We start from the raw sequence: 18,056 nt of genomic DNA, 5'->3' as shown, positions 1-18,056 counted from the left end.
TGCTGAAGTCAGTGGACTTCTCTCACATTAAAAGCTACGTACACGTTTGAAGAATGCAGGACCTTAGTTTTTCCTGTTCTTGTGGCCTGATTCACAGCTCTCCAAATTCAGCAGGTGTCTTTTCATTGACTTCAGTGGGCTTTGGATCAAGGTTGTGGGGACAGTTTGAAGAATGTTATAAAAAATGGAAATCAAATCCTGATTACCGTACTCAAGAAAAAAACCCCAACAACTAACCACATTGGGCAGTGGTAACTACTCAAGCTGTGAACTCTGATATTGCATAATACTCTTCCTATAATGAGTATTCTAAATATTAGAATGCAGTGATTATCACACTGAAATGAATTTTACAACCTGAAAATAATTGTTGGGGTCTGCGTAGAATACAGATGACAGAACCCAGAAACAGCATTCAGAGCATGATTTATCACTGCAATTTGCCCCTATTTAGCACTGCTAGTTATGAATCAGGCCCAAGAACATTTTCTTCTAAACTTTCTCAGATGAAAGTAAAACACAAAAAGCTTGAAAAAGGCACAGCACAGCTGGATCAATAGCTGGAGTAAGTCCATGAAGCTCTATTACCTTCAGCTAAAGTGTGTGAAGTAAGAATAACATCTGTATTGATGGTTTAGTAAATGAAAAACCACCTGTTCCATCAGATACAAAAAAATAAAGCACTGACTGTTCTGAGTCTTCCTGTCGAGAGTTAAAGTACCCAGGGATGGTGCTAAGAAGTTCTTTGCCAGCTAAGCATGAAAAATGAAAGCATTTTAACAAATTAACCTCCGGGAAGGTGGTAGCTAGTGCAATCCACTGCAGTAAACCTTTGATGTGTTTGAGGGGTAATATTTCAGAGCAGATTATTATGGTAATTACAACTGCAGCCTGAGCGAGCAGAGAGGTCTTTCATAAAACCTGATTCATGGTAATGCACCATACCATTGTACTTAGTCATACTGAGATTCTTTCTCAGTCAGATTGAGAAACAGACATCAACATGACAGCCAGGAAGATCTCCAAACAAATATTTGAGTTATTTAGTACATGAAGTGGTATCTGGCCCTCATCATACCAAAAAATTAAGATATTTCAATGGATATATTTTTATAGCACTGAAAATTTCAGTATAGCAGCAAAATCTTAGGTGTCAAACTGATGAACACTGGAATGTACATAGATGAAATGGTGGTTTAATCTCTTTTATCTCTCACTATTTGTTGTGTGCTCTCAAAAACTGCCACTAAAGTCATGGAGTATGGTTGGAATGTTGTTTTATCTGTGATGGGAGAAATATGCAAACAACAAGGGATTTTTGGTGATATCTTTTATTGGAATAACTGTATAGTTGGACGAGATGTTCAACAAACTTTTGGGCATAAATTGCCCTTCCTCAGGTCTAGCTAAATAAGTGAACAGCAGAACTCTTCACCACAGGGCTTGTGGCAATGCCTTGGAGTGGTGATTCTCTGGTCAGCTGAGGAAATCTGAACTGGAATACCCCCCATATCCCAGTCAAATCTTTTTACGTATGTAACAGCGAGCCTAATGGCTCTCTCTTCCTTTAAGAGAAGCCACAGCCTAGCTAGGGAGCTGTGCAGGCTAGGCAGGGTGCAGCAGCTGCAGGCTACAGGGGCAACAAGTAAATGAGACAATTAGTGGGCACCTGCAGCCAGCCCAGGCAGTCACCTGACTGGAAGGGCAAAGCCCTGGGAGTACATAAGCCTGGGGCTTAGGCTGGCAAGCCAGTCTAGCCCCGCTAGCTGTAGGGTTAGAAGTTCCTGTCCAGGAGAGGCACCCAGGGACACTGGTCTGATTGCTTTGCTGCCTGTGGGAACACTGAGGCTCAGGGAGCTCACAAGGAACCAGGCTGGGAGGTATGCCAACCCAAGGGTAAAGGAAGGTTTGCCCTCTTAAAAGGGGAGAGGGCTGCTTGCACTGTTGTGATTTATGTTATAGCCTGAGGGCTTATGTTTACATTACTATTTATAACGGTGGTTTGGGTTGGGACTGTAAAGGGAAGTTATGGGGATGCCATTAGTGCCCATGGGACACCTGATAGCCTTGAGCTCTTCCAGGGGCAGGCTCAAGGCTCTAGTGAGTTTTGAGCCCAGAGTGGGCGTAGTGCAAGGTGGCAGCCACACAGGAGCCAGGGACCTGGCGCCTGAGAGGGGCACAATGAGAGACAGCGGCTAGGGGCCCGGCATCAGAAAGCAGCACAGCCATACAGGGGCCAGGGGCTTGGCAGATAGGGCCCAGGGGCCCAGTGACCGGAAATGACAAGTGAGAGCTAGTGCCCAATAGAGTGGGCCCAGGCTAGAAGGCCTAGGAAGATTAAAGGGGCAGAGGCTGAAGAGGCCAAAGCCCTAACAGAGGGAACAACATTACAGTACCACCCCATGTGGCATGGGGCATGGTATAGGGAAGGATTTGGAGCCACACAGTTAGCCCTTAAGGCTCTGGGTGCCCTGCCAGGCATAGTTGATTATAAAGGACTAGTAAGGGGCCTAGGACTATAGAGGACTGGTAGAGTGCCGGGGAACCCTCAAGAGGGGGTTCAGTCAGACTGAGGCCATGCAAAGGTCTTTGGGCAGCCTCCCTACTTATTATAATACCATCAAGGCATGAAAGGCGAAACCAAGAAGGCACCCTGGGGCAGAGTGGGACATAGTCGCGGAGCCATCAGGAGGCATCACTGCCTCCCCTGGACTCCAGTGTGCTACAATGTATCATCTCTCTTTTAATGCAGGTTGTAATGTAAAGAAGAGCTTTATTAGGTTAAAGTTGTGCTACAGTACTTCTGGGGAAAGGACAAGTTTTCCTCATAGTATTCACAATAGGAGAAAAACACTATCTGCAAACTAAAATTGTAGAAAAATAATCTAATAAACATGTTCCTAAATGTATTTGTAAATTCAGCACTATTTTGTTCCAGGTATGAATACAAATTAAATCATTTTCTCTTTAGAGTGGCAGCACGAGCTAATCCTGGCAATAACATATAGCGGTGGTCACTTTAGACAACCCTAAAATAGGAAAATAGCTTTAAGTTTTTGGCTAGCAGCCTCAATCAGCCACTGCTTCACTGGGCTGAACACTCTCCTCAGATTTTTTACTTAATATTCCTTTCATAATAAGTAATAAAATCTCCTCCTTTGAATGATGGAACAAGAATTGCCCTAAGATGTGCAAGTGGGGCTCACAAAAATTGATTTGGAAACCACACATGGACAATATCTAAATAGATAGGTACCTGCATATTCCATGCTATGTCCTGTGCACCTGTGCCATGGAACCCATCCTTCTCCTATTCACACTGATTATTGTGACACATACTAAACCTCCACATCCAGACATCTGCAGCATAGCACATGGCCATACTTGTGTCCACACATTCAGTTGTTCTCCACACTGCAAGGAAACAGTGCAGAAGGTTTTTTGACCCCTGGATATCCAGAGGTCAAAAAAAAAAACCGCAGAGAAAAAAAGTGAAGCAGAGCACTCATGTACAGCGTCCGTCATTCAGAAGTGGAGCCGGGCCCCCCAGAGCCATGCTGTGGTTGCCAGCCAGGCTCCGCGCAGCAGAATCACCATGATTGCAGCTTCCCAAGGCCCCCAGAACCCCAGGTAAGGATACTGGGGCCAGCTCAGTGCTGGCCCAGCCTCCCCTACCGCCTCTGGGGTAACTTGCTGCGCGCCAGAGCATGCGTGGCATGGGTGTTCCTCAGGGACAAGTAGTGGGGGTGCAAAGTGCACCACTGCCAGTTGTCCCTGGGAAAGCAAACATCCAAGCATGTCTGGATGGGGCCGTGGTGTTGTTTAGAACTGTGTGGCACTGTTTAGAACTCATGTGTAGCACTGTGATATTTTCAAGGATCCCTGTACCATACAAAGCAGACCCCTTCTAGGAGTTAGTCTGTGGACAATTTGCCTTTCTTCCCAAAAGATGGGAGTTATTGTGCATGGTTTGGATGGGTGGTCTGGATTTGGCTTAAATATCCTTGGCAAAGTGAAATCAAAAAACTTTTACTCTGGCTTCAGAATCAGCAGCCTGATTTCCCTGATTGTGACACTGTGCATACACATCAGATTTCAAATTCTTAGAAAACTCTGGCCTAAATAATCATACAGATGTGTCTAGTCTTACTTTGTTGACATGCTCCCTGAACTACTTCTCTTCAATGCCTGTGAGGGGATGGTAGCTTTGACTGTGGTAATCCTGATCAAACTATGGACCACATAACAGTCTGCCCTCTATACAAAACTGACAGTGACATTTCAAAGGTACATTCTCTTTCCTCAAGAGCATTAGACTGGTTAACTAACCTTAAACTGAACTTATAATTGTTACTCCAAGTCAGCCATACAAAAAAAGAAGCAACTTTGACTCATCATTCCCTTGAAAGGGGACCCGTCAATTCCAGTTGCTGAAATTCTCCTTGCTCCACAATTCTAGTTGAGAAAAGTCCAACTACCCTGCTTTCTACAGTCTCAATTTCCACTCAACTGTCGAACACTCCCATGTCCCCGTGTATTATGCGGGTTACAGATAGTTGTTAGAATCTTTGCAAACTGCAGTTCCCACAGAGCCTACACATTTCTAGAAGTAACCCTGGGCCTACATTAGATTTGGAGTGTTTTTAAAAATTTTAATTCTTACATTGAAAGCAGAGGCATAAACATATTAGACAAAACAAAGGGTGTCCCTTCTGTATGTCCAAAACACAAATGAAAGTTTGTCTTCCATTAGGGATACTTCTCCAGTTTAGACACTTAAGTGTTTTGATACAGTAGTATACTTAACCTGCTACAACCCCAGTTCTACGTATATATTAGTCTAGCTTTATTTGATGAAAGTAGCTCCATGAAATTCACTGGAAATATTTACAGACCATAAATCTTTGCAAGATCAAGATTAAAGTTTATTAAGCAGTTCTAATGCTGTGCAGCTTATATGCATCACATTTGAGCTCTCCCGCTTGACACCTCAGTAGTATTTTTTTTAATTAAAAACACTTCACAAGTTTAAAGCCTTGCAGCTCCTTGGTAAAGTAGGTGAGAAAACCATTATTTTATTTTAAAGACAGAGAAACTCGGGGCCTTGTTGCATGAGACAGTACATGTTAAATCACATGGTAACATTTACTACAGTCAGCTGATTGTTGGTCCTACCCGCTTCATTGTATCAGAGCTGGTTCAATTATCTGTTGTGGTGCTGGGGCTGGGATGACAATCAGTGAGCTGTGCTCCTATGATTTCTATGGAGCAGCCCCAAGATAGCTGAATATGTGGTAAAAGAGACTGAAGGTGCACCTCGCATGACGAGTTGTTTTACTGCTTGAATGAGCAGATACTCAGGTTTTAAGTGCAGTTAACATGACCTAAGTGTAATGTTTGACAGGGCCCTTGGGCACAGACATATAGATGTTTTGGCCAAGCTCCTGCAGGCCTTTCAGCGGAGCATCATTCCATCACAAAAATAGCCATTTGTCTACAGAAGGGCAGATAATGAAGGAGTTTAAATAACATTTTAAGAAACGTTAGGCGAAAATAATTGATCTTTAATTTGTGACAAACGATATACTTAAAACTGTTAATGTGCTATATCTAGTATATAGTACACTTGTCTAATATTTCAGGGTCTTAAAATCCTAAGTTTACTGTCACTGTGAATAGGCTCAGTTGCATTAAGTTGAGTGGGGCTGTACACACATGCTAGCTTTGAATTTGCCCCACAAGTATGGTCTGAAAATTAAGTAGTGTGGGAGCTACATTCTCTCCTTTAGCAGAAGGAAGAAAAGCCCTTTTAGTTCACTACCTTGTAGTGCATGGGTCTGGATAGATTGTATCCTGTCGTTTGATCTAACTGGACATGAGCGAATGAGAAAGTCCACGTAAAACAAATTGTTTGTCACAAGTTAGGCACCTACATACAGTAGGTGCTAGTAGCTTGCTTACAAGCAGTGTCTTATGGCAAGCTGAAGTAGATTTGCAGGAGCGTATACAAAGATACGTTTAAAATTCTGATACAATCACAGTGGAATGCTTCTAAAATGCCCAATATGTTCTATATTGAGAGCACTGATCTGTTTTTATCCTTTGCGTTAAGTCCTAAGTCTTAGTTTCATTCCAGGAACTAGATACAAATAGCATTTATACATCATTTATTATCTTATCAAGTTCTGAATTCCCTTGATTCTTTTCTCACAGATATGAAAATATACATCCCCAAACTCATAAAGCATCTGTGGCAAGTACAGTTATTGCATGGTCTCAGATGCCTATTGTTGTTCCCCTCCCATTCCAGCTAAAACCCAGGTTTACTTATTAAAAAACAAAACAAAAATGTTTAAAATGCTTAAAATTTCCTTTCGAAATAGCAACAATTAATACATTTCTCGGAGTATTGATATTCTGATACTGATAAACTGTTAATTGTATATACATAGATTCTTTCATTCCACCTGTTGATTGTTGTAGATGCACACAAGCCATACATCCTTTTTGCCTATTGTTTTACTTGTATCCTTCATTACTGTAGGTGCTGATTTACTACTCACTTCACATCACCCCCAAAGCTGTATTGCTATGCTTTTAAGAGGCTGACCAATGCATGTACGTGTATGCATCAGAATGGATATGAACATACACAGAGCCAAGTCATATTCTATTTATTAGGCACCCATGTGGAATTAGGCTTCTAACTGTAATCCAATTCCATCCTGCTTAAAGCCCTGGGAAAACAAACAACAAACACAAACAGAGCAAAAAAACAAAAACAAAAAAACCCCAAAACCAAACCCACACATTAAAATGTGCGTAGTTTTGGAATATATCCTCATCTTAGCCTGAAGACTAAATCACAAAAAGAAGTGAACAGGAGGACTGCTGCTCACTTCCTTCATCCTGACTGCTTTTCAGGGTCCTGAGAAGGGTGGAATAGATTGCCTTTTTATACCTAATATGTGGACTAGGGTTTGGCCCATGCGGTCGGTCCCCTGATCACAAAGCTGTCTGCCTTCAGGATTGCGTAGAGTGCAAAGGATCTATTCAGTAGTGTAATTAATGGGGGGCCTGCGGGGGGGGAGCAGGGACAGTAATCCCGGGAGCTGGGGGGGGAAGCAGCAAAAATTTGCTGTAACCACAATGACAGTTGATAATACTGCTATAATCAGTGCCCTAGCAGCTGGTGCTACCCCAGACATTGAACAGCTGTCCAGGGCATGGAGCTGCCCAGTTATGCCTCTGAACCTGATCAGCCCTACCTAAGTCCTAATTAACTCATTTGCTTCTAGAACCCAATTGACACTTTTCTCTTGACACAGAGACACAAACCTATCAATTGCACTAGCTCTAGCTTCCAGCAGTGAATTGATATTCAATCCAATGATGGAATTTACAGTACACCAGTCAGCTTACATACTCTTGCTGCAATAAAATGCAGCTGGACACAGATATTTTGGGTTCAACTGTTCTAAGAATTGAAACAGCAAAATTGGTGCATCTGACCAATTAAGGTTACATCATTTTGTTTGACCCTCCCCCCCCCCCCCCACACAAGACACCCCCCCCCCCCCCCCAAATAGAGCCTTATTTAAACACTTAGTTTCATTTGACTTTGTCATAAAATAGATTCTTTCCAAAAGCAAGGGTTTGCAGGATAAGTCCTTTATCACTAACTGGAAGTTATACTTGTTCAGTAGTGTAATTCATATGGTCAAATACCACATTCTTTTCCTGAAGTGTGAGGGACCTGAACAAAAAGAAGACCAGGTATCTTCACTAACAAGGAGGATTTTTCTGGGTGGCTGGAGTCCAAAAGATCATTAATGTTGCTACTTGATAACATTTGAATTTTTTGTTAATGGAAGGGGTCATTATGGTTCCAGCTTTAGTGGTGTCGGTCAGATTGCTAGTGGCCCTCCACTTCAAAAATGTTTCCAACCCCTGGACTAAAGAGAAGGTTTTCCAGAACATGTTATTTTAGAGGTTAAACCTTGTCTTTACAGTACAGAGGTAGACTATTTGGACAGTGCCATGTCTGAAGTCTAAAGAATGACAGTCTATAAATCTATTTCCATAGCTGGGATTTAGAATCCTCTTACAAATAGACACAAATAGACATCTACAAATCCTCATGCAAATAGATATCTTAGCTGTATCGAAGCCCATGTGTGATGATTATGTGGTTGTACTGTATGTTTTGATGTTTTATGTTGAAAGTGATTTTTGGTGCTGAAAGGGCTTCTTTCCTGAGAACTTCGGCTCTTTCTAGAAGCTGGGAAAGGAGTTATAAAAGAGGAAAATTAGGGAGTGCACATGCATGTGTGTGCCTGCCAAATTGTAGACTGCAGGAGTCCACTGAAACCTGCTGGTGTAAAGTTCCAGAGTGGAGATGGAAGGAGTTTGCCACATGGGGACTGCAGCTAAAAAGGCTGGAGCAGTGGGACAGAGACAACCTATCAAGCACCAGCAAAGAAGCTGAAACCTTTGGGAATGAGGGGGGAGTTCACTACAGAGGCAGTGATGATTCCTGCCTGCAACTGGAGCCAGCTGGGGACTAAGAAGTGAGCACTGGCCAAGCGTGTGAGTGAAAAGTGTCAGGAGATAGGATGTTTAAACCTTATTTTTTATGTTCCCCAGTTATGTTGTAGTGCTGTTCCCCAATTATTAAAAGTTGGGGGGAAGGGTTATGTCTAATTTTAGCTGTCCTTTAATTGGATATCTCACCTCCTGGGGAGTTTGTACCCTCATTGCCTTGGCTGACTCGGGGTCCTGTCATACCACAATACTTACTTTTGCATCATCCCTTAGACTCTGCCTACTTTTCGCCATGAAATTTGCTGCTTCTCCTTTTCATAAGATGACATTCCTCTAGCATAAAGATCCATGGAATTGTTAGGAAACTAATCACATAACTTAAGAAAATTAAGATTCTGTGACTGTAACAGATACCAACTCCAGGAGGGGCTGTGAAGCCCCTGGAGTCCCATCATCCGTTGCTTTCTCTGGGCAGCTGCCCCTTCATCCTTCCTGCCAAGCCTTGATGTTTTGTTATTTATATAAAGGAGGCTGCCACAGGACTTTCCAATCTGCTCTCCCTCTCTCAAGACCACCAGGTGTTTGTGGTCACTTGCCTTAAGGGCTAATTGTGTGGCTCCATTCCATGCCTACACCATGTCCCATGCCTCCCAAATGTTATCACTCCTTGTTGTTCTCTCTACTCCATCAACCACTCTCTGGACTACAGGCCACTGGCCCTTATCCCCAGTCTACTGCTTCCAAGGCCTGGCCTCCCCATGCCTGTCTGTTCCAAGGCCCTGTTCTCCCTGGCCTATCGCTTCCAAGTCCCTCCATGCCCTGTTCCTGGGTTCTCTTCTGCTTACCCCCTTTTGCTTTGTTCTCCAAAGCTCTGATGCAGCCCTGATGCCAGAAGCTCCTCGCCTCTTGGTGCTCAGGGTTGGACTGCCTGACCAGGTTGGGATCTGGGCTTATCTCCTGGTTAAGCCCAGCCCTCTCCTGGAGAAGAGACTCAGTAATCAGCCCCCTGCTACACCTGCAGGGTGCTTTCCAGGCTGCCTCTCCTTTTAAAGTGTCAGGCTCACCATGCAGCCTGTCACAGTGACAGTCACCTACTCAACCAACTATAGCAACATGAGTAAGTTGCTCAACATAAGTATGAAGTATGACCACTGTAAGCCATATGCACCTCATATTTTGCCTACATTAAAGATATAAATACTGTTTAGTCTGTTTGAGATGTCATTTAAAAAATAGTTTGGTTACTTAGTCAGTTGGAGTTGGAAGATGCTTAGAAACTTGATACTAAAAACAGCCAAGTACTATTCCATTTAAAAAATAGCCTCTGCAGCTGCTGTCTCAGACAACTTCTTTAGGCCCGCTCATCTCTGCATCTGCAGAGGACAAATGCAGTTCAGAAGTTCCCTGTGGAATGCCCCAATTGGCATTTCATACCATCCCTGTCCCCTGCTAGGGAACCATTAGCTTTAGTAGGTTTGATTGACAAGGCAGGGCAATTGGGCAGTGACACAAAAACATCAAGGAAGTTTTGCTGAGTGCAAGACTCCTAAACATGTGGATAGGCTGTCCTTTGGTTGCACTCAAGGGGATACAGAAAAACATAGTTCCAGATAAAAGATTTTAAGACTGTTCAAGTAAGATGGTAAAGTATATCATTAGGTCAGAGTAGTCTCTCCAGCCAGAACTTCTCCCTTCTATGGGAAAGAGGAGGACATGAAAGCATGCAGGCACTCATATCCTGTACCCCTGTACTATTAAGCATCACTCATTCTCCCATATGAAAGGACCTGCAAGGATGGAGGGGGCAGCATAATCTACCCCCCTCACCCCCAAATCAGCTGGTTATCATAAGCGTTTTTAAGTTTGGGGGGAGGGGTTAATGTCTCAAATACATTTCCCTCAAATAACTGTCCTAGAACTTGTTTAAAAAGAGACAAAACAATACAGCGGTATTAGGAAAGACGCATCCTATCATAGTATCATAGTACTTAGGGTCTGAAGGGACCTAAACAACTCATCAGGTTCGACACCCTGCCCCAGGCAGGAATGGATGCCGGGGTCATATCACTCCAGCCAAATATCTGTCCAGCCTCCTCTTGAAGACCCCCAAGGTAGGAGAGAGCACCACCTCCCTTGGGAGCCCATTCCAGAGCCTGGCAGCCCCAACTGTAAAGTAATGTCTCCTGATGTCCAGCCTGAACCTTCTCTCTAACAATTTGTGGCCATTATTCCTAGTAACCTTGGGTGGTGCCCGGGGGAACAGAGCATCCCCCAATTCTCGCTGGTCCCCCCGGTAAGTTTGTAAATGGCCACCAGATCCCCTCTCAGCCTTCTCTTGTGGAGGCTGAATAGGTTCAGGCCCTTTAGCCTCTCTTCGTAGGGCCTGCCCTGCTGCCCCTGGACCATGCAAATGGCCCTCTTCTGGCCCCTCTCAGTGCTAGCCACATCCCTCTTGAAGTGTGGTGCCCAGAACTGGATGCAGTACTCCAACTGTGGCCTGACCAATGCTGCATAGAGGGGGAGGATCGCCTCCCTGGACCTACTTGTGATGCATCTGTAGATGCACAAGAAGGTGCAGTTAGCCTTACTGACCGCTTCATCGCATTGGCGTCTCATGTTCATTCTGGAGTCAACAATGACTCCAAGATCTCTTTCTGCCACCATGTTGACAAGAAGAGTTTTTCTCCAGCTTATAAGTGTGTTGCTGGTTCCTTCTGCCTACATGCAGCACCTTGCACTTGTCTGTGTTGAATTCCATCCTATTCTCATCCACCCACCTCTGCAATTTGTCTAGATCTAGCTGGATTCTGTCCCTCCCCTCCAGCGTGCCCACCTCACCCCACAACTTGGTGTCATCAGCAAATTTGGACAGCATGCATTCCACACCCACATCCAGATCGCTGGTAAAGATGTTGAACAGTACAGGCCCCAGGACTGAGCCCTGGGGGACTCCACTGCCCACATCTCTCCAGGTCAAAAATGACCTGTCCACCACCACTCTCTGGGTGTGACCATCTAGCCAATTTGCCACCCATCTGATTGTGTAGGCATCAATGCCACAGTCACCAAGTTTTTTTAAGAAAATGTGTTGGGAAACCGTGTCAAATACCTTCTTAAAGTCCAGGAAGACGCCATCTACCCTGACGCCCTTGTCCAGGGACTTTGCGACCCGATCATAAAAAGAAACCAGGTTAGTCAGGCAGGACGTGCCCTCAATGAACCCATGTTGGTTGCCCCTGAGCATTACCTCCCCTGCTGGGCCCTTGCAGATGTGCTCCTTGATAATATTATCAAAGGTCTTCCCAAGGACCGAGGTAAGACTGACAGGCCTATAATTGCCGGGGTCCTCCTTTTGCCCCCTCTTGTAAATGGGGACCACATTGGCCCTTATCCAATCCTCTGGTACCTGGCCAGTGCCCCACGAATGCTCATAGAGCCATGCCAGGGGCCCTGCTGTGATGCCCGCCAATTCCCTCAGCACCCTCGAGTGAAGAGCATCTGGACCTACTGATTTAAACACATCCAAAAGTTCCCTAACTAGGTCATCCCTGACCCTAGGCATGGCAGTGCCTCCCTTGGGTCCGTCCGTAATTCTAGTGGGGGAAATGTCCTGTTCAGGAATATGGAGGCAAAGAATTCATTAAAGTGGTCAGCTTTTTCATTTGCCGCAATCACCAGGTTGCCAAGTCTGTCCTGTAGGGGCCCCACATTACCCAGTGCCGCCTTCTTACTTCCTATGTATTTGAAAAAGGACTTTTAATTATCCTTAATTCTGGTTGCTAGCCCTAGCTCCATCTCTGCCTTTGCCTTCCTAACAGCCTCCCTACAGTCCCAAGCAACAGAGATGTAATCCTCCTTGATGATAGCCCCTTGCTTCCACTGTTTGTACGCCTCCTTTTTTGCCCTCAGGAATCCCTGGATGCCCTTCCCGAGCCATGGGGGCTTCTTAGCACTCCTGGCCCCCTTGGTATGCATTGAGACTGACTCCCTTAGAGCTCAGAGGATTGTTTCCTTGAGGAACAGCAACCCATCTTGGATTCCCATCTCACTGAAGCTCCAAGACCCCAATGCCTCTTCTACTAACCTTCTTAGCTTACAGAAGTTGGCCCTCCTGAAGTCGAGGACCTCTGCCTCGCTGCTTGCCTTCATCACCCTGCGTTGGATAGTAATATATCCTATACTACATGATCTTGTTTTTTAAAGTAATGAACATTACTTTTAGCAGCTGTTAAGTTTAACTAGTTATTAATAATGAAATATATGGTTAAAACATTTATCCATAACTTACAAGTCAGATACTCGTTGTATCTCTGATCTTCAGTAATGACAGAATAATTGTGTTTATCTAAGGTTTTAACAAACCTCACATTACATGTACTAATATTTCTTGCAAGTAACTGTGACATACTTAGGTTGAAATTTTTTTGAAGTGGGGACCATCTTTATATGCTATTTATTACACAGGTGTGTGTACACAGTGTCTAGCAAAATGGACCCCACTGCCTAAACGGGTCTGCCAAAAGCAGCAAGTAATACTTTTATGAGTCAGATCATCTGGATTCAGAGTGCTGTTTCAAAGTCTTGAACACAGCAGCAGCTATTTCATGCACCTCTGTGAGGGGTCACAAAACTATTTTTGCCTTCAGGGTTGCTCAGTGTGAACGGCCTACTCCAATAGTGTAATTGAGGGTAGGGAGAGGGGGAGCAAGATGGGGGCAATCAGCCCTGGTTCTGTCTTTGTCAGGGGGCGCAAAAATAGTTCCATGCTACAGTGGAGGCCAATCACATTGCTGCAGCTGGTGCTGCAATCAGTGTCAGACTCTTATTAGCTAAGTAGCCATGTAGGGATTTTTGCAAGTACTTATATGTTATGGGAAAAGGCTTCCTCCACTCCCTCCCCCTTCCCCCACCCTTGCACTCCAAGTTTACAAGGTAAAGTATATTTCCGTATTTAAAATAAAGTTCCACAAATGCACTCCACTTCTATATTACAAAGCAGTGGGTAAGAGTGAGGTTACTGAATGCCTAGATTAGACCAGGCTACTAATTTATTTACTTTCTGGTCTAGTCCTCAGGTCTTTATGATTTTTCTTTTTATGACTTTTCTCTTTTTAAAGATCCTTCCATTTCTTAAGTTTGTACTCTGAGGGAGATTCTCCAAGAATGAATTTAAACTTGAACTAATTCTGATATTGGATGTGAACACAGTCTATTTTTACCATAATTTAAAAATATAACAATAAGTCAGGAATATACATTATGCCCATTAAGGCAATTCATAACATTAAATAATCATGACAATAAAAGAATCTCAGGTTTTTCTAACTTACAAGCCACAATAAATTAAGTATTCAAATACTAATTTAATTATGGTAAGTTCTTTCTTCCAGGTGGAAACTGAATGGAAGTATATGGCATATTTGGAAGTTGATGAGTTGGCTGCATATTTTCCATTTGCACTTTGCTTTCCCCTTATTCCTTCCTCTGATTCCTGCTAACTGGTTATTAATCTGATATGAGTTGGCTGATGCACACATGGACCTCAAAGCCAAACATTTGAAGTATTCCATTGTGTCCGAGATTCAACATCTTTGCTAGAGTAAGAGTGGTACTTCTCCATAGTATCATTCTATACCGCATTTCCTACTACTAGAAAACCTGACAAATCTTGGTTGAAATCTGGCCCCTATCTCTTAGCTCTATTGAAGCTATTGCTACTAGGAAAACCTAGAGCCTTACATATAGGCTAGGGATAGACATTCAAAAAGCCTGAGCCTGAATTGATTCAATCTTTGCAGGTTAGTCTAACATGGCTAGGCTAAATCACTTTGTACCTGCTCAGACATCCCAGAAATGCAGGCACATGCCTGCAGTGGCTCAAGCTAGAACCTGGGGAGGCATTAGAGTAGCCCTCCCTTCCCTTCCATAGGACTGAGCTGGGGGGGGCATGGCCGGGCCCCAGCAAGACACTGTGAATAAGGAGGAGTCCCACCCCCTGCCCTTGATAACACAGCATTTATCAGCTCTGTTATCAGCATTTAACACGGCATCAGAAAACAAAGCCTTGATCATTACAAGCTCTTCTTAAACAGCTTTTTCCAATGGAAGGAATGCAGGGGCATTACCATCTGAGCTGTTGTTTACCCCACAAAATCCCTAAATGGACACTGTCCTATCTGCCTTACACAGCATTAGCTAGCATACCACATGGTAGCTATAGTCTGTGCTGTGGGAAAGAGGAGGGAAGGGATCTCTGCTTAAGCAGTGAGTTGTGGTGTGGAGTGGAGGGGGAAGGGGGCACAGGGAAGTGAACAGATCCTGTTGTGCCTGCAAGTCTCTGCTGGAGTTCCAGCCAGGGAGCAGAGGGGAGGGGCCAGTCCTGCTGTGGAGCAGAGAGCCCTGGCCAACCCAGAGAGCATGCCGGGATGCTGGGGGTGTCTGGTTTAGCTTAAACTAGCAAAGGGTCTGGAACAGACATTGCATAAACTGGTTTGACCCAAATCAGTGAAGTCTGATACTACATTCAACCAGGTTTATCTCAAACAGGTTTCAGCCATTTTTAAACCGGTTTATGTGCACTGAACATCTGTTCTGTTACAGGTTTAAACCCATTTATGATCACTTAAACTGATTTATGTGTAATGTCTGTACCTAGCCATAGTGACCATTAGGAATGATCTGATTTAATGTAGTGAATTAGATATAGTTTTGCTAATATTTTAATGAGTGATGAGTAAAAAAAAAGACACCATTTAATGGTGACATTGAAGATTCTACTATTCACAAACAGAATGGTGGTAGGTGCAGGGAAACAAAAAATATTTACAACTCTGATTCTAAAATCATGACTACTGTTCTGGTTTCAGCATCAATGTTCTTTTGTCAAGTTAAATACAGAACTCCTTCCCTTAGAATTCTAACTGAGGTGCTCCAAAGGTTACGTAGCCCCATGGCCACTATTTCCAAGAGATCTTTCTTTCTTTGGGGACAAGGAAGCAGTTTACCAGATTTACCTAAAAGCATGTTTAACCCGTTTGATTTGTTGTACATGATGGAGAAGTTGCTGTGGTCAGCCACAAGTGCATCGGGCTTTACACCCAGGTTATTCTTTACTAGCATACTAAGGATATTTGGCATGTGATGTGTTACATTACTGCAGTGATATGTTTGGTAAGGACTATGAAACCAGATGCGACCCTTACTCTATGCACCATTTGCTCTGTTATAGATACTAGAGGATATAAGTAATACACTAGCTACTGTACACTAAATATAGACAGGATTTAGTTGGCTCCCGATCAGCAGTGCTTATCATTGCAATTCTTTCCTGCTCCAGAAAAATCTGCTGGGTTTATCCATACTCTAATATTCAGCTTTCTAAATACATACCTTTAATGGCCTCCACCCCCACTGCAGTGCTGGTGCAGAGTTGTGACCCCCACTGTCTGCATTTACACTTTGCCTGTGAATCAGTCAAAGGGGCACTACCGGAGCTTTGGCTTTCCCAGGTCTACCAACAGACAGGCTGTGCATGATGAACAATAGTCTGCTACTTCCCTGTGCATCCCCAGCCAGTAGACCCTTTCTAGCAGCTTAGCTTCTGCCTTGCCCCTCCCCAGGTGCCCCGCCATGGGGAGTTCATGTGCTGCTTTTAATAGGGCCCTTCTGTACAACTTAGGGACTAAGAGTTGCTCTATCTCTTCCCCATCCACTTTCCCTCATTCAATTTTATACAACAAATTGTTCTCAACTTTGAAGTGAACCATCGTGTTCAGGAATTCTGGGCACAGAACCACATCATCACAGCAGACTAGCTCCTCATAGAAAGTGTGTTGAAATCCTTCCTCCTACAATCACTCCACACTGAACTAGCTACAGTCAGTGATTTCCTCAGTGTCCAGGAGTTCGTCCAGGGCTTGTGCATGGGACTCTGCAGTCTTGTGTCTGGCTAACTCCTTGGCCGGTCCCATCTGCATCTATTCTTCTCAGGACCACGTGCAACTAGCCTGCAATACCCCTTAGAACCAAAACCAGTCATGCCACAGTAGCACCGGGCATGACAGCACTGACAATAGACAGGCTGGCATCACATAGGTCTGCCCCAGCATGTGCATCATGACCCACATTCACTTGTAGTAGCAGGTCTCACTGTTTAGGCAAAAGAAGGGTCATCATTCTATTATTTTTCCCTTACCCTGGGGTATCCACTCCTTGCTAACCATGGCTTGGGCACAGACTGAGTCTATAACAGCAGCTGTTTTCTGCCCAGCTGTTTCAATTTCTATCACAGGTTGGGGGTGTCTGGGGTCACTCCCTGCCCCCCACCCTTCTAATTCTCACCATAGCTACAGTCCATCTGCTCCTCTTCCAGAGCTCCCCCAACTCCAGGCTCTCTAGGCCTTGTATCTTCTTGTATTGGTTGCCGGTCTCTTCCCAGCTGAGGGCAGAATCTTGCAAAATGCCCCAACCTTTTACACCTGTAACACTAGTCTGACATTTTTCTTCCCTTCTTATCCTCTACTTGGGGCCCCTTTTCTGTTCCCTAGGCCAGCACTCCCTACCTCCTTCACTCTGGATTCCCTTTTCCTCTCTGGGCTAGTTTTTCAGCTGTGGTAAAGGCCTTGGCCAACTTGGCCAGGGCCATAATGTGGCCAGGTTATTCTAATGTACCCAGCTCTGGACTTTCGTTCTAAGTCCCATAGGAATTGTATATAACCTGTTCTATCTTGTCCTCTTTTGTTCTCCTCCCCAGGCACAGCCACTTGTGTACTGCATTTCAGAGAGGCTGCACCAGTTGCTGGGCATTAAGGCATCCTTGGCCTTCTTACTTCTGAACCTCTGGCAATCATGCTGTTCTGCAATGGCCAGGCATTCTAAAATGGCCTTCTTCACCATCTTATAGTCATAGGCCTCTTCTCTTGTGAGTGCTTGGAATGCAACTTAGGCTTCCCTAATCAATAGAAGTACCAGCCAGGTAGTCCATATGGTCCTGTTCCAAACAGCTGCTTGTGCCATCCTCTAAAAATTTCCATAAAATCTTCAGGGTTGTCCTCCTATGTCATCTTCTTCAGGGTAAATTCTTGCAGTTTCTCTGCCCTTCTGTTGCTGTTGTGCCACCTATGCCAACTGCTCAACCAGAACTTTTTACCATGCAAAAATAGTCTTTTGCTCTTCCACCTGCTGGACATGGTGGTGGACCATCTCTTCCATCTTTGCTGCCCTTGGACTACCTGGGCCAGCATGTTCTGACATTTCAGCATTTATTTGTGTTGCTGAGCCAAGTGCTGCAGTACTCAGTGGCTTCCATATTGATTGTAGCCCTTGCGTCATTGGGAATCCTCCTTCACAGACCTACTGCTAGTGGAAAGTTCCCAACCAATGCACCAAGTTTGTAATAGGATGTCCCTCCACGGACATATGGGTCCCTGATGGTGGCTGGGCTCAACATGGCTGCCTACTCCAGCTCCCTAATCTGGCTCCTTCCTCTCTTGCCTGCCACATCTTGGTGTTAT

This window comes from Alligator sinensis, unplaced genomic scaffold, assembly GCF_000455745.1.
Source record: "Alligator sinensis unplaced genomic scaffold, ASM45574v1 scaffold1854_1, whole genome shotgun sequence".
NCBI lineage: Eukaryota > Metazoa > Chordata > Crocodylia > Alligatoridae > Alligator > Alligator sinensis.
This window is presented reverse-complemented; position numbering follows the sequence as displayed.